General features: G+C 41.4%; 1 protein-coding gene across 12 annotated transcripts in view; it reads right to left on the minus strand.

Moving 5' to 3' along the window:
- NRXN3 (neurexin 3) overlaps positions 1-23,229 on the minus strand; it is a 1,462,828-nt gene that overhangs the window by 1,032,282 nt on the left and 407,317 nt on the right. The gene's annotated exons all lie outside the window — the stretch shown is intronic.

Genomic DNA, 23,229 nt, shown 5'->3' on the forward strand with positions numbered 1-23,229 from the left:
AGAAAAGTGACTGAGTGTGAAAACTTGATGGAAAGGAGATCTCTGCTTTTTGTACATTGCATGTGCCCTTTATATACACAGAGTAGGAGAATGAAACACCTTAAAACACACACAAAAAATCTATTACAACTCTCTAAACCTGGTGTAATCCACATAAAAGCAGGGATTGATTGTAGTCCCCAAATTAGAATCCCCAAATTAAAATGTTTTGCTGTGATTAGAAATGAATTTGTATGCAGTGCCCTGGGATGGGTCTCGGTCTTCTGATCTCTAAGCAGTGTCACAGCCACACAGTAAGCAGGAAAAAAAAGGAAGGGAAGGAGCTAACGTTAGAGTATTGATCATGCCAACCACTTCACTATGCCTTTTACACTATCTTACTCAAATTCTAAACCAAGATGCAGACTTAGGTTCAAATCCCACATATACTCCTTATAAGCTGTGTGACTTTGGCAAAGTTATTTAACTTATCTGGGTCTGTTTTCTCCTCTGAAAATGGGAACTGAGCAGTTAGCTGTTTTATAAGGATGAAATCAGTTAATACATGTAAAGTATAAAGAAATGGCACATAGTAAGGGCATAAGAATCCCAGCTACTTTGGGGATGGTTGCTGTAGTTGGTATTAATCTCATTTCATGCTTTCCACAGCCCACAGAAGACTGTTACTGCATCTCCATTTTAAGTAAAATAACAAAAGACATAAGTGCTGAAATGAGTTTTACAATCCATCTCAGTAATAAAAAGTTAGTTGGATGGGTCATTTCAGTAACATATCATTTAATCCCTAACATCAGCCATAGAAGTGTTTGCATTCTCTCCCATCACCAGGACAGAATCAAGCAGAGATGTTTCCTTCTAATACTAACTAATGACAGCAAATTGAAAATGCCTCACCTACTATATGACCTTGACCATGGCCCTAACCAAAGTCAGTAACACTGAAAATAACAATGATACTAAAATTTCCTGAGCACCTACTACAAGGAACCGTGCTAAGGATCTAGAGCCCGCCACCCCATTAGATATTGACAACACCCATTTGAGATACCTACCATCCTTCCCCCATCTTACAGGTGCAGAAACAGATGCAGAGAGTAGTTAAGGAAACTTCACAATCACAACAGCTGGTGAGTAACAGAGCAGGACCTGAACCCAGGAAACTGGGTGCCAGGGTCCATGTGCTTCACCACCATGAACACTGAGAATGAGGCCCCACTAACAGCACCCCTGAAGCTCATCTCTAGCATTACATGGAAAACCATGCATGCTCAGCGTCCTAATTCAAAAGCTGAATTTCTCATCTTAGCTCTACTGAACTGACCATGTGACAAGGGAAAATACTGCAAGATCCTTAGGCAATCACGCAAGTGAGTGAACTAGAAAAGACAGAAAAGACAAAATAAATGTTTAATGACTGGCACCTTCTCCTTTCTAACCCCGACGATTTTGCCCCAGCATGTTAGAGCTCTCTGTCATAACCAAACTTTAGCTTTCTCTGCATTGAGTTAAAAATGCCTATGACTAGAGCTCCTTGTAAGGTTAATTTTTAATGTACAACAATAGCTTATCCCAAAGGGACAGACTGAGGCTTAGTATTCTGTTGAATACTAAATGGAAAGAGAACTCAGACATCCCCTAAAGAGACAGAAGGAAAAAAAAACAAAAAGGCCCCTAAAAGGGAAGCAGTACCCAGCAAAGGGTGACTCCTCTGTGAGAACTACTCCTAGAGGAACCATCGGCCAAACTGGCTCAGAAGGTGAACAACTCGGAAACAGATTTTTGCAGAGACAAACTGGAGAATCAGGGCCAGTCTGGCCAAACACAGCCTGACTTCTCTCAGAAGCTCGCTGAAGGTCAGCTCTCTACTCCACAGCCCTGAAGTTACTTGTCTGTTTATATGGAATGTCCTCTCCTTTCTCACTGACTGCTGGGTAACCCTTGTGAGCCTCATTTTACTCATTTCCAAAGGTGGGAGCCTCAAAACCTATTCTAGGAGCTGTTCCCCTTTTCCCTGATGGATGTTGTCAAGATTGAGTGGGATGTTATACATGGTAGGACACAGAAAATTTTAAACTGGGACACAAACCTAGAAAGAAAAAGTAGTGTCCCTTAGTGACCAGCAGTGTTGAGGCTCTGTTGGAAACTGACAAGGGACTGAGCTAAGCTTCAGCTGAGGATCTCTTACCAAGAAGCAAGGGATGGGAAGACAGGGGCCCTGCAGCCCAGTGACACTCAACTGAGCTCATGGCTGGCGTTCGTGTCTCCCCCATCTGCTTGGTGCAGCACCATGGTCACGGCCACACGGAAATGCACCAGCACCCTGGGTAGTGCATGGACCCAAGAAATGCCCCTGGACCCCCTTATGAAGCAAATTAGTATCTCATAGTGTTCTCTGTAAAATCAGACCTTTCACTAAATGAAAGTCCCCAAGTGATGATTGAACTAGGAAGAAATGTGGCATCAAGTGACAGAAAGCAGTCTTGACTGACAAGGTGCCCCAGTGAGGATCAATTAAAGACAAAATGGAAATGGCTCCCCCTGGGAGAAGATGGCACATGGCCTGGGAGGCAGACACAGCATCACAAAGAGTGACAGGTTGGTCTTACTACCCCGCCCGTGGGTTTCTAACAACTGCTATTGGGACTTGCAGCTCATGCCCCATAGGCCAGACAGTAAAGCAGTTGAGAACAGAGTCTCAGAGTTAAGACAGACTCTCTCAGAAAAACTGTACTTGAATGCCTCCATAATCTTGATACAGAGGCACACAGGAGAAATATCAGGAGTAACACAAGCTATGAGAGGACAAACAGTATCATAAAAATAATCACCATCTACTGAGCACCTACTGTGTGCCAACGTTTTTTTAAAATTATTGTATATCATTCACGATGAGCAAGTAAAATAGGTGGCTTTAGCTCCATTTTATAGAAATGAGGCTCACAGGGGATAAGTACTTGCCAAGATCACAGAGCCTCTTAGGGCATCACCAGGACCTGAACCCAGTGCTACGCTGGGGCAAGGCAGTGGTTTCTAGCCCGCCTGTAGGCATGACCACTCAGAAAGCGGAGACCCCTTAGTCAAGCACAAAAAACCATGCCCGGCTCTCTCCTGAGGCATGAAGCCCTCCACACCTGCAAGGCTCCCTCCAACGGAGTCCTATTCCTCCCAACTGCAGAGCCACCTCGGGGCCTCTGTATGCACTCTGGTCGGGCTTCCAGGCTGTCATGCTTTCCTCTCCTCTCCAACCTCCTTGAATGGTGCTCCTTCACCAGGATCTACACCCAAACCTATTTCAGGCCCTCCATGGCTATTTTGATGCCTACTGACCAATCCCTGCCATTTGATAAACTTAGAATCCTTATGCTAACTGCCAGTGATGACGATGTCCGCCATGTTGCTGGAACCACTTGCCGTCACTGGAAAAGAAGACTGTTCTTATCCACATGAAGCCCCTTTTACATTAAACTCTTCCGTGGCACTTGAGTGACGTGGCAGATCCATGAAAATGAACCTAACGGGTAGACAGTCCTAGCTTACAGAAGTACTTCTTTTCTTCCTCTTGTCTACCGAGCTCCTCTGCCCTCAGCTTCCCGGGAGGATGTTTCCATGCGCTCTGTTGTAAGTGCCACACCCCTTCCACTGACTCCTGACTCCAGTAAGGGCATCAGAAGGAACGGGCAGTGTGGGCATGTGCCCTGCAGGGCCCAGATGGCCTGTGGGTACTATTTCTCCTCTCAAGGAATAGGAGGTTTGCCACCTGGCCATTCTTTCCTTTGTTTTTAAAACATCTTTAATCCTCTGTGGGTTTACATACAGGACAATTAAAAGAAAAAACCCACCAGGTCAGTTTACAAGACCATTATTAATAGGTCCATAACTTAATAATGACTGAGCACCATTGCTCTGATCTGAGTTGGTGGAGGATGTTTGAAGTTCAGGACACTGGGGGACAGTCTCCGAAGTGTCTCAGCTGCGCAAAATAAAACAGTGTCAGATGTCTTGATGTGGAACAGTGTCGACTACAGATCCCAATAAACCCTTTCAAATTTATAATATCTGTGTGAAACAGTTTACATATAGCAAGCAAAAGACAAAAATATATTTACCCCCATCCAAATTTAATCCTTTGGCAATAGATAATAATGAAGTGAGCTTTTTCTCTACAGCTTCCAGTATGACTGGGCTTCTAGATGAACTTCTGGGCTAATCTTATTATTGTATAACATTCATTCTCAGGGTTAAAAACATAAATAAGAAGCATTGTGAAAGAATCATGCCTCTGGAGTTGCCCTGGAGTTCTCTACCTCTCCTCCCTCCTGTCTTTTGGACAACTGAGGACTCCTGTCTGCTGTGATTTGCCCTCTTATTAGTTGTGTGCTCCACTCATTTGTCACTCAAAACACTCAACTTTGTTATCTTTGAAGAAGCACCAGTCTTGTTTTTTTAATAGACCTCAAACATTTTATCAGCCAAAAATATACACATTACACCTTTTAAAATCTGAAATAGTACCTAGCCGCACAGATGCTTAAAAATGCTCATGTCTTCATTAAATTAAATGTTGGACTCAAGTGGCAGTACAAGGCAGTGGTTAAGAACACAGACCTCAGGCTCACAACCAGGGGTTGAATCTTGTTTCTCCTGTGCCAGCTACGTGACCCTGGACAAAATAGTTAACTGGTCTCAGCCTCAGACTCTTCAACTGCAGAATCTATATAACAAGTCTCACGTCATAGGCTTATAAGAAATAAATGAGATAATATTACTATATATAGAACTACTTGACACACTTCCTGGTCCTTCATAAGTACTCAGTAAATAACAGTTATCACTATTAGTTTTGTCATTTTCTGTGGAAAGCTAGATCTGAATCAAAAGAGGGGAGAGCCTGGCATGAAGTCCATACGAAGGAAAGATTCTAAGTATAAATTCTAAGCTGATTATTGGCTCAAGAAACAGGGCTGGAACTCGTGATAGACTCTGGATTTAACAAACTGAAGTAAAAAAGAAAATTTTTAAGTATTAATAAAATTGTCTAATATGCATTTATAAGATATGTAAATGTGAAACAGGGGCCATTCCTTGTTTCTTTCTTCCTCTCTCCCTCTCTCTCTCTCTCTCTCCCTCACACACACAAACACACATACACATACACAACCATGCACATGTACAGATTTAGGACTCATTCTCATTAACATCATTTCCTGTCAGAATTTACCACTGACCAAACTCCAACAGTGAAGTCCAAGTGCAAATGGGGCAGCAGATGGTCCTTTTAGCTTCCAGAGTCAGAAGAACCTAGGATCTGGCATGGCCAGGGCCACATCTGCATCTATGGTCTTGCTAACAGGGGTCAGTAAACTAACTCCGCCTGCAGAGCTGCAGCTGACATCCAACCTGGAGCCCAAAGTCCCAAGTGCTACATACCATGGATGCCTCCATTTTCATGCTTTATAGTCTGTTAACAGTGGTCAGCATCCACCAAAAATAAAAACTAAGCACCAGAAATAGAAAATGGGAACTGTGTTTCAGACTTGCAAATTAGGAGCCAAAAAATGTCTAAGTTCTAGGATCCAAAATAAAGGTAAAAAAGACTCCAGATAAAGTTAAAGCCAGGAGTAGAATGTTGTCAGTTAATTACATTTTTTAAATGCTGTCTGGTCCAACACTCAGTGGATCAAAAAAATATATACCTGCAAGTGGGATCTCTCCAAGGATCACCAGTTTATAACCTGTGACCTACAGTCCCATGGGTAAGAGAGTAGCCTAGAGAAGATTTAAGGGACTTAAGGCAAGCTGGAGAAACAGGAAAAATCCAGGCAAATTGATTTCCAACCAGCAAAGTCCTCAGTCCCTTCCTCATTTTGAAGAAAGCATCCACCATCTGCGCATACAGGTAGTCCAGCTAGAGAGGGAGAGAGAGAACGCTGTGGACTTGCCAGTTACTCTGCCCTCATGAATCAAACACAGGTGCCAGTCCAAGAGCCTTGTTAATAATACAAGTCATTACCACCTGCGCTCAAGACTGAGGCAAACATTTATTTGTGTGATGGACTGTTTGTGAAAGAGAGATGATCAGATAGGTTTAGGCTCAGTTACAAATGGCGACACTAATAAGTTGAGAAAGCTTTCCAAATCTTGGCTCATCACAGTGAAGGTCTCAGTTTCACCCTCAAGAAGGAGAAATTTCTTAGGAATTCTGTTCAGTTGAAAAGGCTGACCAGGAACAGGCTCTGGTATGGTCGTGTAACCCATAAAAAGGAATTTTCAGCCAATCAGGTTTGCAGGGCATTTAGGATACAGTAAAGGCCAAGTCTATCACAAGAGATAATATTTGCAGATTTGAGCTTTATCATCCTAACAGAGTCTATGCTTATACTAAATTAATGAAGAACTTGGCACAGACAGACCCAGGGAAAAAATAAGACATGAACTTGCATGTATAGCCATAGTTCTCTAAGACAAGCCTTGTCAATGGATAGTGGAAAAACAGTTTCTAGATGATCTAGAAAACATTGCCAGATGATCCTTCCAGCTACGTCTGGATAGCAAGTTCTCCCATCACTTAGAGCCACTTCAGCAAACACACGTCTCTACTCTTCTTTCCTGGCAGACAGTACTGTTGATTGATGCCATTCTATTCTACTCTCTTTCCCCTTAAACTCATATGGGGTCTCAGAGTTCTTCACAAGCCAGTACTCTAGGAACTACCACTAGTCCCTGAGAGATGGAACTTGAGGGGAACCTATTCTCTAACACAAAAACCAATGTAATGGCTAACTTGTGAGGGGTGGAGCCAAGATGGCAGTGTGCGTAGTTCAGTGGAAATCTCCTCCCAAAAACATATATATTTATGAAAATACAATAAATACAACTATTCTTAAAAGAGACACCAGTGGATACAGCACAACAGCCAGGCTACATCTACATCAGTGAGAACTCAACATCACACAAAGGGGGTAAGATACAAGCCGCGGCCCAGTGGGACCCAAACGCCCCCACCAACCCAGAACCCAGTGAGAAGAAAGGAGTCACACGGGGAGGGAGTGAAAGCCCAGGACTGCTAAACAACCAGCTCTAGAAATCAGCACCCGGAGCACAGACACAAGGTGCACGGGGTGCTGGATATTAGAGAAATGGAGAAGCAAAATCTACAGGCAGGTCCCCACAACCAGTGCCCCTGAGACAAAGGAAAAGTGAGTGCTTTTTGCAAGTCTTAAAGAGACAGGGACCCCACAGCTAGATGAAGTCGTCCCAGCAGCTGGGAATCCCGGAAAACTTTAGGCACCCTAACCCCCTGAGTGTCAGCACAGCTCTGAAGCCCCTCATGGCAATAAGCAGTCTGCCAGTCATTCCCCCAACTGGCATGAACCCCGACACACCAGCCCAGTAGTGGGAGAGCGGCAGAGCGCGCCAGGGGCAGCAGCACCAGAGGGGACTGGGAGCGGCCAGTGCGAGCCCGCTGTGGCGGCGACTGAGCAGCCCAGGAGCGGCCTGCGCATGCCAGCGGCGGCTCCAAAGGGGCATGGGAGAGGCCCGCGCGCACCTGCAGCAGTGCCAGAGGGAGCAGGCATGCTCCCAGCTGCCGACCGGAATCCCAGCCTGATGCACAGCCACCCAGGCCAGACCCAAAGGCTGCTGCCAGCACACAGCTGTCCAGCAGGGGTGCCACTATTTCAGAGGAGCGCACCTGGCATGCCTGCCACTCCCCGCAGGGCTCCGCGCTGCTCTAATGGAGACCCTGCCCACAGCAGGGTAGGGGATTAACCTGGTGGCTGCTCCAGGAGTGCAGGTAACTGACACAGGCAGTGGAGAAGGGCAAGGCATCCAGCAAGCAGGGAAGGACTTTCTTCTCCCAGCTGACACATCTGCAACCTGCCTACAGCCACCGCTATAACCATGAAATGGCAGAAAAATTTAGTCCAGTCCAAAATAGTCCAGACAACCCCTGAGAGAGGATCTGCAGAGACAGACCTAACCAGTCTCCCTGAAAAAGAATTCAAAATAAAAATCATAAGCATGCTGATGGATCTGCAGAGAAATATTCAAGAGTAAAGGAGCAAGTACAGAGGGAGACTACAGAAATAAGACAATCTCTGGAAGGACTTAAAAGCAGAATGAATGGGATGAAAGAGGCCATTAATGGAATAGAAACCAGAGAACAGGAACGCATAGAAGCTGATGCAGAGAGAGATAAAAGGAAACCCAGAAATGAAACAATATTAAGAGAACTGTGGGACCAATCCAAAAGGAACAATATCCACATTATAGGGGTACCAGAAGAAGAAGAAGAGAGAAAAATGGATAGAAAGTGTCTTTGAAGAAATAATTGCTGAGAACTTCCCCAAACTGGGGGAGGAAATAGTTGCTCAGACCATGGAAGCACACAGAACTCCAAACACAAGGGACCCAAAGAGGATAACACCAAGACACATAATAATTAAAATGGCAAAGATCAAGGAGAAGGACAGAGTATTAAAGGAAGCCAGAGAGAGAAAAAAGGTCACCTTCAAAGGAAAACCCATCAGGCTATCATCAGACTTCTCAACAGAAACTTTACAGGCCAGAAGAGAATGGCATGATATATTTAATGCAATGAAACAGAAGGGCCTTGAACCAAGGATACTGTATCCAGCACGATTATCATTTAAATATGAAGGAGGGATTAAACAATTCCCAGACAAGCAAAAGTTGAGGGAATTTGCCTCCCACAAACCACCTCTACAGAACATCTTACAGGGACTGCTCTAAATGGGAGCACTCCTAAAAAGAGCACAGAACAAAACACCCAACATATGAAGAATGGAGGAGGAGGAATAAGAAGGGAGAGAAGAAAAGAATCTCCAGACAGTGTATATAACAGCTCAATAAGTGAGCTAAGTTAGGCAGTAAGATACTAAAGAGGCTAACCTTGAACCTTTGGCAACCACGAATTTAAAGCCTGCAATGGCAATAAGTACATATCTTTCAATAGTCACCCTAAATGTAAATGGACTGAATGCACCAATCAAAAGACAAAGAGTAATAGAATGGATAAAAAAGCAAGACCCATCTATATGCTGCTCACAAGAAACTCACCTCAAACCCAAAGACATGCACAGACTAAAAGTCAAGGGATGGAAAAACATATTTCAGGCAAACAACAGAGAGAAGAAAGCAGGGGTTGCAGTACTAATATCAGACAAAATAGACTTCAAAACAAAGAAAGTAACAAGAGATAAAGAAGGACACTACATAATGATAAAGGGCTTAGTCCAACAAGAGGATATAACCATTATAAACATATATGCACCCAATGCAGGAGCACCAACCTATGTGAAACAAATACTAACAGAATTAACAGAGGAAATAGAATGCAATACATTCATTTTGGGAGACTTCAACACACCACTCACTCCAAAGGACAGATCCACCAGACAGAAAATAAGTAAGGACACAGAGACACTGAAAAACACACTAGAACAGATGGACCTAATAGACATCTATAGAACTCTATATCCAAAAGCAACAGGATACACATTCTTCTCAAGCACACATGGAACATTCTCCAGAATAGACCACATATTGGGCCCCAAAAAGATCCTCAGTAAATTCCAAAAGATTGAAATCCTACCAACCAACTTTTCAGACCACAAAGGCATAAAACTAGAAATAAATTGTACAAAGAAAACAAATAGGCTCACAAACACATGGAGGCTTAACAACATGCTCCTAAATAATCAATGGATCAATGATCAAATTAAAATGGAGATCCAGCAATGTATGGAAACAAATGACAACAACACAAAGCCCCAACTTCTGTGGGACGCAGCAAAAGCAGTCTTAAGAGGAAAGTATATAGCAATCCAGGCATATTTAAAGAAGGAAGAACAATCCCAAATGAATAATCTAATGTCATAATTATTGAAATTGGAAAAAAGAAGAACAAATGAGGCCTAAGGTCAGCAGAAGGAGGGACATAACAAAGACGAGAGAAGAAATAAATAAAATTGAGAAGAATAAAACAATAGAAAAAATCAATGAAACCAAGAGCTGGTTCTTTGAGAAAATAAACAAAATAGATAAGCCTCTAGCCAGACTTATTAAGAGAAAAAGTGAGTCAACACATGTCAACAGAATCAGAAATGAGAAAGGAAAAATCACGACAGACCTCACAGAAATACAAAGAATTATTAGAGAATACTATGAAAACCTATATGCTAACAAGCTGGAAAACCTAGAAGAAATGGACAACTTCCTAGAAAAATACAACCTTCCAAGACTATCCAAGAACAAAACCCCCGGGCCAGATGGATTTACCTCGGAATTTTATCAGACATACAGAGAAGACATAATACCCATTCTCCTTAAAGTATTCCAAAAAATAGAAGAGGAGGGAATACTACCAAACTCATTCTATGAAGCCAACATCACCCTAATACCAAAACCAGGCAAAGACCCCACCAGAAAAGAAAACTACAGATCAATATCCCTGATGAATGTAGATGCAAAAACACTCAACAAAATATTAGCAAACCGAATTCAAAAATACATCAAAAGGATCATACACCATGACCAAGTGGGATTCATCCCAGGGATGCAAGGATGGTACAACATTTGAAAATCCATCAACATCATCCACCACATCAACAAAAAGGACAAAAACCACATGATCATCTCCATAGATGCTGAAAAAGCATTCGGCAAAATTCAACATCCATTCATAATAAAAACTCTCAACAAAATGGGCATAGAGGGCAAGTACCTCAACATAATAAAGGCCATATATGATAAACCCACAGCTAACATCATACTGAACAGTGAGAGGCTGAAAGCTTTTCCTCTGAAATTGGGAACAAGACAGGGATGCCCAGTCTCCCCACTGTTATTCAACATAGTACTGGAGGTCCTAGTCACAGCAATTAGACAAAACAAAAATACAAGGAATCCAGATTGGTGAAGAGGAAGTCAGACTGTCACTATTTGCAGATGACATGATATTGTACATAAAAAACCCTAAAGACTCCACTCCACAACTACTAGAAGTAATATCAGAATTCAGCAAAGTTGCAGGAAACAAAATTAACACACAGAAATCTGTGGCTTTCCTATACACTAACAATGAACTAATAGAAAGAGAAACCAGGAAAACAGTTCCATTCACAATTGCATCAAAAAGAATAAAATACCTAGGAATAAACCTACCCAAGGAAGTGAAAGACCTATACCCTGAAAACTACAAGACACTCTTAAGAGAAATTAAAGAGGACACTAACAAATGGAAACTCATCCCATGCTCCTGGCTAGGAAGAATTAATATCATCAAAATGGCCATCCTGCCCAAAGCAATATACAGATTTGATGCAATCCCTATCAAATTACCAATAGCATTCTTCAATGAACTGGAACAAATAGTTCAAAACTTCATATGGAAACACCAAAGACCCCGAATAGCCAAAGCAATCCTGAGAAGGAAGAATAAAGTGGGGGGAATCACACTCCCCAACTTCAAGCTCTACTACAAAGCCACAGTAATCAAGACAATTTGGTACAAGAACAGAGCCACAGACCAGTGGAACAGAATAGAGACTCCAAACATTAACCCAAACATATATGGTCAATTAATATACGATAAAGGAACCATGGGCATACAATGGGGAAATGACAGTCTCTTCAACAGATGGTGCTGGCAAAACTGGACAGCTACATGTAGGAGAATGAAACTGGATCACTGTCTAACCCCATACACAAAAGTAAATTTGAAATGGATCAAAGACCTGAATGTAAGTCATGAAACCATAAACTCTTAGGAAAAAAACAGGCAAAAATCTCTTGGACATAAACATGAGCAATTTCTTCATGAACATATCTCCCCAGGCAAGGGAAACAAAAGCAAAAATGAACAAGTGGGACTATATCAAGCTGAAAAGCTTCTGTACAGCAAAGGACATCATCAATACAACAAAAAGGCATCCTATAGTATGGGAGAATATATTCATAAATGACAGATCTGATAAAGGGTTGACATCCAAAATATACAAAGAGCTCACACACCTCAACAAACAAAAAGCAAATAATCCAATTAAAAATAGGCAGAGGAGCTGAATAAACAGTTCTCTACAGAAGAAATTCAGATGGCCAACAGACACATGAAAAGATGCTCCACATCACTTATCATCAGAGAAATGCAAATTAAAACCACAATGAGATATCACCTCACACCAGTAAGGATCGCCAGCATCCAAAAGACAAACAACAACAAATGTTGGCGAGGTTGTGGAGAAAGGGGAACCCTCCTACACTGCTGGTGGGAATGTAAATTAGTTCAACCATTGTGGAAAGCAGTATGGAGGTTCCTCAAAATGCTTAAAATAGAAATACCATTTGACCCAGGAATTCCACTTCTAGGAATTTACCCTAAGAATGCAGCAGCCCAATTTGAAAAAGACAGATGTACCCCTATGTTTATCACAGCACTATTTACAATAGCCAAGAAACGGAAGCAACCTAAATGTCCATCAGTGGATGAATGGATAAAGAAGATGTGGTACATATACACAATGGAATATTATTCAGCCATAAGAAGAAAACAAATCCTACCATTTGCAACAACATGGATGGAGCTAGAGGGTATTATGCTCAATGAAATAAGCCAGGCGGAGAAATACAAGTACCAAATGATTTCACTCATATGTGGAGTATAAGAGCAAAGAAAAACTGAAGGAACAAAACAGCAGCAGACTCACAGAACCCACGAATGGACTAACAGTTACCAAAGGGAAAGGGACTGGGGAGAATGGGTGGGAAGGGAGGGATAAGGGCAGAACAAAGAAAGGGGGCATTACAATTAGCATGTATAATGTGGGGGAGGGGTTCTGGGGCAGGCTCTACAACAGAGAGAAGACAAGTAGTGATTTTACAGCATCTTACTATGCTGATGGACAGTGACTGTGAAGGGGTACATGGGGGGGACTTGGTGAAGAGGGGAGCCTAGTATACATAATGTTCCTCATGTAATTATAGATTAATGATACCAAAATAAAAATAATAAAATAAAAAAAGAATGTAATATAAATTGACTAGCTACGGGGAAACACGGGAAGGAAAAATCTACATAAATGTGTTAAATAACCACTATGCCTTCAGCTCTAGACCACAGAAAATAGAAAGGAACATGAGATATAATCTTTGCCACCAACATGCTTAGAAAATGTTGGAGAATGCAGAAAGGGAGGATATATTTTATATCAGAATTGAAGATAGATTTGTCACTCAAATTATTAAATGTGCAAGGGCCTATAATCAGAAACTTGACTTTGATTGTATTTCCCTTCCCACTGCTTTCCCAGGGGTAACACTGTTACGGTCCTCTAGACTGTAAGCTTCATAAACACAGAGGTTGTGTGTTTCCTATGTGGCAACTAATGCATCCCAATGTTTAGCAAAGCGCCTGGCACATAGTAGAGGCTCAATAAATACATACTCTAACTTCTTACATTTACTTATGTACCAAACACCTAACCAGTGAACACCACATTCCCTTCTGTCTTAGAATATTTGATGAGGGCGCCAACCTGACGAGAGTGAATTTACATGTCACCAAGCGGAGGAACTAAGATGAGTAGGTGGTACCTGATTATGAAATGCTCTAAAAATATAGACATTATGCAAATGGGGAGAAAAGGGAACCATTAGAGTAAAAAGGAAGGCTTTAGCAGTTTAATTAGAAATGTGACAAAATTTAAAAGGTGCCTCCCTGAATCACAGGAATCTACTGTTATTTTTATTCTGAGGATTAGAAATGACTCTAATTATCTCACTGTTTTCTCTGGGGATAACATATCATTCCCTGCTTAAACTCTTCAATGGTTCTCTACTTCAGAATCAAATGCAAACTTCTAAGCATTACATAAGAGACTCTTCCTGATCTAGTCTCCCCCACCTTGTCACCAGCCTTGCCAATGTTCTGCAGTTCTTCCAATAAACCATCCCTTGGGTAATCCTTGCCTGGATTCTCTATCAGAGTAACTACTCCTCACCATGTGAGGCATAGTTCAGGTATCAGCAACTTTGGGGAGCCTTCTCAAATATTCTTGTTCATTCCACTCCCACCCATAGCTGAGTTCTTCCCCTATTCTCATGGCTTCACGTTCTGTCATAGGATGTATCATGTTGTGCTAGAATTGTCTGTCTCCCCCAAGACACTGCAAGCTTCTCAAGTGGAAGAAATGGTGCCTTTCTTCCCTGTGTCTCCCCATCCTTATCCTGGTGTCCAACACAAAGTCAGTACATGTTTGTAGGAGGATGTGAAAGAATGGCGAAAAAGAAGGGCAAGGAAGGTCATGAAGGTTACTTCTTGATACCTTGAAGGCAGTGAGGACTATAATGCAGAAAGAAGCCTCTGTGTTCATACTTGACAGTAAGTCATGAGATGAGAAGGTAGAAAGCTAAAGTATCACAAAACAGTTAAAAAGAATTTAATGAAACCATTGAATATTTAGTTGAATTTTCCCTAGCATGCATGCTTAGAAAATGTGCTTATATGTTAAGGCTATCAGTGTGGAAAGTGCTGCACCCCAGAGTGGCAGGTGTCATTAGTTTATGTGCCTTAGCAGAACACTAACAGAAGAAGCGAGAAACCGAATCATGAATTCTAGCAAGACAGCTAAGAGACTAGCTGACAAAGCTCAGCAACAGCACTGCCTCCCACCCTGCAGTATGCTAAGGGACTAGCGTTCACCTCTTTATAACAGTGTAACTTGGACTGCCATAGAAAACACATGGAGATTTTGAAATAGTACCTCGGAGCCTTTATCTCTATATCCAGGGCCAAAAATCAAGACGGAATGTCCAACAGTGAAGCCTTTGGCCATTACTAGCAATTTCTGGCTGCCACCAACTACTCTGAAAGAAGCTCAATTACAATAGGAATGCCAGATGGCTTTTGAAGAAAGAGACTGAATAAAAGGCCCACTGACAGAAGCACAAGGGGTAATACTATAAAAAGATAGAATGAAACAGAAACTTCAAGAAGTCTAACATAGTTGGCTGGAAACAATAGTAGCATATGAGGGAGGCAAGTATTCTAAGCAGCCCAGAAGACAGAAACAGTGAGTTCAGAACCATGATAGCGACAGGCTATACCAAGAGGCCGTTGATTAATGGGCTAGTTCTAGGAGAATTCCCTGGAGCTAAAAAGGCGAGTTCAGACAGGAGCTTTACAGTCCATCCTCTTACCATGTGAGGCCCACTCACATATACAAAGTACACATGGACCAGAGCTGTATGACTTCCTGAGGGCCAAGAAAATTTCAAAGAAGATCTGCCTGTCAGAAGCAATTACAAACGATTTCTTGCATGGCCTGCTAAGCAGCTCTGCTCTTTGCCTAGTGAAGGCTCTAATCAGACGGCTTTCCAGAGTGGTCCAGAGAGCCCCTCTGCAATCAGCAGAAGAGGAGAGGAAAATGAGAGGAAGAGTATGCCTGCTTGGCAGGTAACTGATAACAGAATCACTTCCAGGCTGGTGCAAAAGACAGCACGTAAAAGCTGGGTCCAAACTAGCGATGATAAAGGTAGAAATGCTAGGACTGAAATTGATTTTTCTACACAGCTTTCTTTATCCTTTTTTAACTTCAAAATATAGAGTCATGCAACAAAAGCAGGCCCTCTCTTTTCTTGGGGCTCTCTTTCAAGGTGATGATACTTAGCTCCAATACGTACACCTATGGGTTTACCTTTAGTAAATGTGCAGAGACCTAGATAACCACTAGATGTCCCTTATGCCATGCAAAACCAACCTGGAATAAATTTCACTACCAGTTACACAAATCACATTTAAAGATAACTTTTCTGAATCTTAGATCTTGAGTGTCAACTATAATTCCTCTTATGACTCACTCCTTCTTGCTATTTATATTGTGTCCATTTCTATAGTATTTCAATGGTCTTTTATCATAAGATACTAAATTATAGATAGAGAATAGGAATCTACTATGAATTAAAATTCTTTTGGAGATGGAAATAGCAGAGAAATAAGCAGAGGGGAATATTGGAGGAACGGGATATAGGTGCCTAAAGAGGTCCAAAATTCATGATCACTTTTAGGAATCAAGTAAGTGCTAATATAAATGGAGAAAACCACAAGCTCAGCTTAAATTCTGATTCCCATTACACTGAGGTCTTGCATTCTTATATTCAATGAAACTAGGGATGGCAAATAATTTTAATTTTACCTGTCAAATTTGATCAGTTAAGGGTGGCTGCCTAAGACATAACGTAGGAAAGAGGGTTGTGCTGTGACCAATGAGCACTGCCTCTGATGAGCATGAGTGAGAAGGGGGGATGTGGCTCCCATGAGATGCATTTTCAGAACCTGAGTTAACCCTGAGCTCTAAGCCTCCCAGACTTGGGATGGCTGTGGGTTGTGGCAGCGGGGGTGGTGAAGGTAATAGGACAAGTAGTAATACCTAACCTTAATGGAGGGCTTCCTGTGGGCCAGGTATTATTCTTAGGATTTTACACTTAATTATTTAATTCTTATGAGACAAATAGGCAAACCAGGACATGACACTAATTGTGAGTAAAAGAGGATACTACTAACAATCCACAACAATCTGGATAACAGATGTAACCCAGAAGTTTCCAAGGCCACCTGCAGTGGATGGCCACCCTATTTTATCCTTATAACAAACTGAGACATGAGAGGCAGCATAAACTACAGCTAAGAACATTTTTGCTGAAGTCAAACTACCTGGGTTCAAATCCTTCCTTTGCTACTTTTACTGTGTAACACGGACAGGTTACTTAACCTCTCTGTGCCTCAGTTTCCACATCTTTGAAGTGGGAATAGTGTGCTTACCTTATAGAGTTATTGTGAGGATTAGAAGATAAGTAAATTTAAAGTGCATAGAATAGCTCCTGGCGCATTTTAAGTGCAGGTTATTATCATCCTCATTTTACGGAAAAGGAAACTGGGGATCAGAGATTTTAATATGTGCCTTAGGTCACACAGCTATTATGTAGTGGAGCCCGAATGAAATGCAAGTTAAGTCTGGCTTGAGAGCTTGTGCACTCAGTAACTATTAGCTGTCCTGCCTCTATACAACAGAAAAAAAACCAAGGTTTCTTTAAGACCCCTCCTTTAATCTAACATCCCCAGATATCTGGATTATAAAAGAATCATAGGAAGAGTTAGTCTCTCCTGACTGTGGCTCAGGCTAGCAGGTCACAGTCAAGGAGGTGCACTGAGTGAAGCATGTTCAAGGAGCAACCAGCAAACCCTTGCAGAAAATCTCTCCTGGGGTCCATACCCTCTGCAGGTGGTGGGAGAGAGATGCAAAGTAGGTGTAGAGGAGCCAGGAAGTATCACATCCCAAGCTCTCCTAGCAAAGCTCTTCCCTCACTCAGGACTGGTAAGCCCCTGCTCTGACCCTGCCCACTCCAGAACTCCTCCTCTCTCTCTTGATACTGCCTCAATTCCCCTCCCAGGGACCACCTAGATCCCTCGTGAGCCCCCAGATGAAACAGATAGCAAGAGCTACAGCTGGACACAGCAGAGTGAGTGCAGGGACAGATGAGCACACCTGTTCCCCCAGAACTGGACCACGATCCAGCCACAGAGCCAGACATTAGTAACCAGCTACCACTGCTGACTAGCTCAGAACTCCAACCAGCTCTTCTAGCTACTTAATCAGCAACTCAGTAAGTATTGCTTATTTCCATAATGAGACCTGGGAATGTTACTAAACCCACTCCTCCAGTGGCATTAGACTGGCCCAAATTCGTCCCTTCCAGCTCAGTTTCTCTTAAATGGGCCATCATTTGGAAGCTGTTTATACTCACAAGGTACGTTTATGAGCAAATCAAGTTCCTAGAAGACTGAACACTTTAAATTTGCAGAGAGGAAAGATACCTGTCTCTAGAAGGCTGAATAATGTTCCCCAAAGCTATCAGGTCCTAATCCCTGGAATCTGTAAATGTTACCTTATTGGAACAGGGTCTTGAGGTGACAGTATCCTGTATTATCCAGGTGGGCCCTAAATACAATCCCCTGTATCCTTGTAAGGAGGAGGCAAAGAGATATTAGACATACACATAGAGAAGGCAGCCATGTAAAGGTGGAGGCAGAGACTGAAAGGTGCAGCCACAAGTCAAGGAATGTTGGCAGCTACCAGAAAGAGGTAGGGAGGAGGGAACAGATTCTTCCTTTGAGCCTCCAGAGGGACATAGCCCTGACTACTCCTTGATTTCAGCCCAATGAAAACTGACTTCAGACTTCAGACCTCCAGAATGGTGAGAGAATCAATTTCTGCTCTTCTAAGTCATCAAGTTTGTGGTGATTTGTTACAGCAGCAAAGGAAATTAATATGTGATCTCTCTCTCTGATCATTCCCCAGCTTGTGAGGGTTTGACATGCAATAACTCCCAGGGCAAACCCTGCCTAGGGTGAGGTTTGCCGTATGTGGACATCATCTTTAGAGAGGAAGAACTAAAGAAGAATGGAAAATCCTCCATGCCTTTCAATACTAGTAATCCACTCGTAGTTTTCAGAGTTATAACTCAGTCTCTGAAATTTAAACCACCAGATAAACTTAGCTATGGGTTTTTTGATTCCATAGTTTTATCAAGAAGATGTTTATTTAATACAGAGAAGCTGCCTGACTCTTAGAGCCCACCACAACTGGAGTTCAAATCAAAGCAAAAATTCAACAGACGAATTAAACACAGAATGAATTATGTGTAATTCATTGTGCTAGGAGCTATCTAATTCTTACAACACAATCTCTTCACTGAAGAACTTAGCATATCCTGGGGAAGACAGACACGTATATTGTAATTCATTTACTGCACATTTCATATTGAGCAACTACTATATACAAAGGTTCATGCTAGGGAATGTCAGGGATACAAGGAAGAAAGAGACACTGGGTCTCCCCTCAAAGAACTTCCTCTATTAAATGGAACAGACACATAATACATTTATTCAGTTATTCATATGCTCATTATCTATTTATTCAGTGTCATGCTCTGTGGATATGCAAAGAAGTAAAAGATATAGCAAAGAAGTCCTCTGTTAGCAGGGGAGACAAAAGTTAGCAATTTACACGGGAAAGGTTTTTTAAAAAGTATTTCAAGTTACCAGGAAAGCAGAAATAAGCTTCTAATTCAACCTAAGGGTAGAGGGGAAGGTCAATCAGAAAATGCCTTCCAAAGGACAGAGTGCTAAGGTGAAACTTGATAAATGATTGGCATTAGCCAGGAGAAAGAGGGAGCTAAGAGAAATATAGCATGAGCAAGAAGTGACAAAGGTGAGAAATCTCGGCACATCCACGGAATAGAACATGATTGGTATGGCTGAACTGCCTATATTGGGGGTGAGGGCAGAGAAGGAGACTGGATAGGACCCTGGAAGACCTCCTACATGATCGGCTGAGAGATTTTTACGTGATCTCAAAAGCACTGGGGAACCACTCAGGTACTTTGTATAAAAGATTTATCTGGTAGCCACATAGAAAATGAATTATAAGGAAGAGAAAAAATAGAAAAACAACTTGAAAATCCACAGCAACGCGACACATATAAGACCAAAGGTATAAGACTACAATGAAAAGAATTATTATTGGCTTGGGGATGATAAAATTGATAAGTTTTGATGACTCGTCAGAGGCTCTGGGAAGCTGTACTGATCAGGTCTGGTGAGGGGTCCAGTCCTCCATCTAATACTGACAATGAAAGGTGATAATGAAGAATAGCTAGACCCACCCCATCTAATATCAATAATGAAGGATAGATGCTAAGTGCTTCATCCTTCATCCCTAAGAGCTGTGATAAATGCTTTGTATTTAGAATCTCCTGTAATTATCACAATAATTCTATGAGGTAACATCACCATGTCATTTTATACATGAAGAAACTAGGACTTGGAGAAGTCAAGTGATCTGCCTAGGCTCACAATGCTTTCAAGTGGCAGAGTGAGGATTTGAACCCAAGTCCATCTGACTCCCAAACGTATTCTCAAAACCATTAGGCTGTGTGACTGTTTCGTATATCGAATTACTTTGGGCAAAACAATTTAGAAACAACCTTTATTCAACCATGGTGCTATTATGATTGCTAAGGAAATCATCATCCCATCTAGGGAATTCTCGGATCACAAACAAAACCTTAACAAGAGTTGTATGTTGCTGTATATTTGAATCAGTAGTCACTCTTTTTACTGACTTCCCTTGAAATCCAAATCAGCAGATGAAAAGTTTGGTACCATCCAGTCAGGCCTAACTGGAGAGTGATCAAGGAGACAAGAAAATAGGCAAGGAACCTGGGGAATACATGGTCACTTCCTATTACCAAAAGTCTAATAGATGTCCTGAGAGGAACCCAAGACTTTGAAAAAAACCCACCTACTCTTACCCCAGGCTCCTTGATCTTTAAAGTCTGTATGGATATAAGCACTATCAGGTATTTCATTAAAAGCTTCCTAAGGAGGTGCTCATACTACAAAAGTAAAGTAAAGCATTTCTACTGGTAAACAAAGAAAACAGTATATAATTAAATTTATGGTTCCAGAGTTTTCCAACAAGCTTTCCTGAAAGTTTCCTACCACTGACCCCACATAGTTACCGTTATCCCCTTTTCTAATGGGCCATTTTCTGGCCATGCCCTTGTCTAGGTTTTCTTTCATAACAAAGGCAAAAAGTCTTTATTTTCCATGTGATGCAATTTTGATCAGCATGTGTCTTCTGTATGTACCATAACCCAAGGGTTAAGGAGAGACATGATTAATGCTGTCCTCCTCCTTGGAGTTCTTAGGAGCTGCCCTGCAGGAAATAGTAACACCATGACCTATTACACCTGAAAGATTATTACGATCTATCTGGGTCTCTCTTACTCTTATCCAAACTAGGAATGTACAAAAAAGAGTAAAAATGAAGAAAAGAATAGAGTGTCCCTAGATCTAGGGCAAAGAAAAGGCAAGGCATCAACTTAAATTCTATCAATAACCCTAAATCTACTGCTTAACACCTAATAATAATCAGAGAAAGTCACAAGTGGCAATGAGATAATCAAGACACTTCACTTTAATCCCTTTGGTTTCTGTCACTGGATTCCACTTGACTGGCTACAGGATACGGTTCCAAGAAAAGCCAGTAAGAGGAATTTAACCACAGATGAGAGAAGTTTTACCACCTTGTCGTGCAGTACTCAAGATACTGAGTTTTAACTTAGTTGCTTTCTAAAATAAAACACTTAATTCATGAGTAAATAATTCTGAAATAAGATTATGAATGTTCTGTTAATTAAATGTAAACAAGCCTCATTCCTCAGAACACTCAGTATCTATGAAATAGTTGACTTTTTGTTGTTGTTGTTCTAACACTACTTTCTCAGAATTCTCTTTTCCAGGGTTTCCTGATTATACACTTCCCAAATAACTCTTTGATGACTCATTTTCTGCCTCTGTCATTAGCATCTTTTCTAAATTCCTTTAAAAAAGGGTTTTCCCAAGCATCTGATGAAGGCTGTCTTCCCTCTTTTCACTACTCTTCCTCCGTTGGTATTTCACCCACTAACCTATCTTTATCTCTAGAAAAACACTTTCCCTGGCTCCAAATCTGATTTGACTGCTAGAATAAATCATCTATCTAAATTAAAATTATCTGCAGAACCTTAAAAATCAACCTTCTTAAAAGTAAACTCATCCATTCCTCCCCCTGACTTCCTTATTTCTGTTCATGGTGACCCAAGTTTAAATTTTTGTAGATGTATCTGATCCTTCCCTCCTCATTGCCCCTAGTATCGATATGTTACCAAGTCCATTTGATCCCATATCTAACAAGTCTTTTACACTCATTTTCTCTACTCCATTCTTGCTGTCACTGGTACTATTTAGGCCTCCACTTTATTTAATCATACAGCAAACAACCATAAAGAACTGACTAAATGTTAGGCTCTATAATAAATGACATGGTCCCTGACCTTAATGAGCTTCCCTTTCAGTGTAGGTGTTACACATGCAAATATGTATGCACAGTGGTGTTAGAAGAGGGATATGTAGTGGGTTCTCAAGGCAGAATGGTCAATTATGCCTGGAGAGATGGAGTCTGGATTGTGCCTCATGTGGACTAATACAATATAGCTTCCTAACTAGTCCTGATTCTAACTACAATGTCTCCCTCCTTCAATCTATGCTTCACATGTCCTACACTTGCTCTGTGGTCCATAACATGATAATAATCCAGAAAAGAATGATCAATCGAATGAAGACAGTGGCAATGGGGAAGACACAGATGTGTCAACATACCTTAGAGGGAAATGGGTCTTGAAGGAACGTTTAAGGAAAGAAGGCGAAACAATAATGACTTCCAGGTCTCTGGCTTGGGTAACTAGGCAGATGCCAAGTCACTGATAGAAGGAATTTAGTAAGAGGAAAGAGAAATGGTGGAAAGGAAGATAACAGTATCTTTCCTAGGAAACTGAGCTGAACAAACCTAGGGCAGGAATCTTGTTCACTTTTGCAGTAAGCACTAAGCACTCAATGTAAAATAAAAAGTACTGGCAGTATGTCCTGCTATACTAAAATGCATACCCCTCAGGAGTTCTAACTAAATAATTAAAATACCAAAAATGATCTAATGAGGTCTAATGGTGACAACTATTTTGTTAACAATGACGGTAACAATTGATGATGTTGATGATGAAAGAGGAAGAAGAGAAGAAAAAGACAGTGATGCGTATGGCATAACAATATCTTCAAGTGAGTTTTAGAGAAATTTCAAACAATGAGTGGAAACAATAGCAAAAAGAAAGGGGAAGAGCATCAATCCCACTTATTTGATACTAAAAAAAAAAACATTATCTTAAGTGTTCCACAGTCCTTAAGCTAAATATTTAATCAGCTACAGCAGAATCGACTGCAACTTTGGCCTGAAAGCACAGAATGTGGACTTCATCATATTTATGAGAACATAGAACCTGAAGATAAACCTTTTGAAAAGGTATTAAAACTATTTGATTTTCATGTCATATAATCTACTCAACTTGTTTTCTCCCATTTCTTAACTAGCTCCTCTTTCTTCTTCTGATTTTATTAATGTGTGTGCTCCCTAAGGTGCCGTATTGATCTCCCCACTCTTTTTTCTCTGCTCTTTTCCTTTCAGAGCTCCACTACTCTCTCACTCCCAACTCTTCTCTAAGCAGAGGGCTACCAGATACTTACGCCAACTCTGATTGTCTCTCTGTTCAGACTCACAT

The sequence above is a fragment of the Manis pentadactyla genome, chromosome 11 (genome assembly GCF_030020395.1).
Source record: "Manis pentadactyla isolate mManPen7 chromosome 11, mManPen7.hap1, whole genome shotgun sequence".
NCBI lineage: Eukaryota > Metazoa > Chordata > Mammalia > Pholidota > Manidae > Manis > Manis pentadactyla.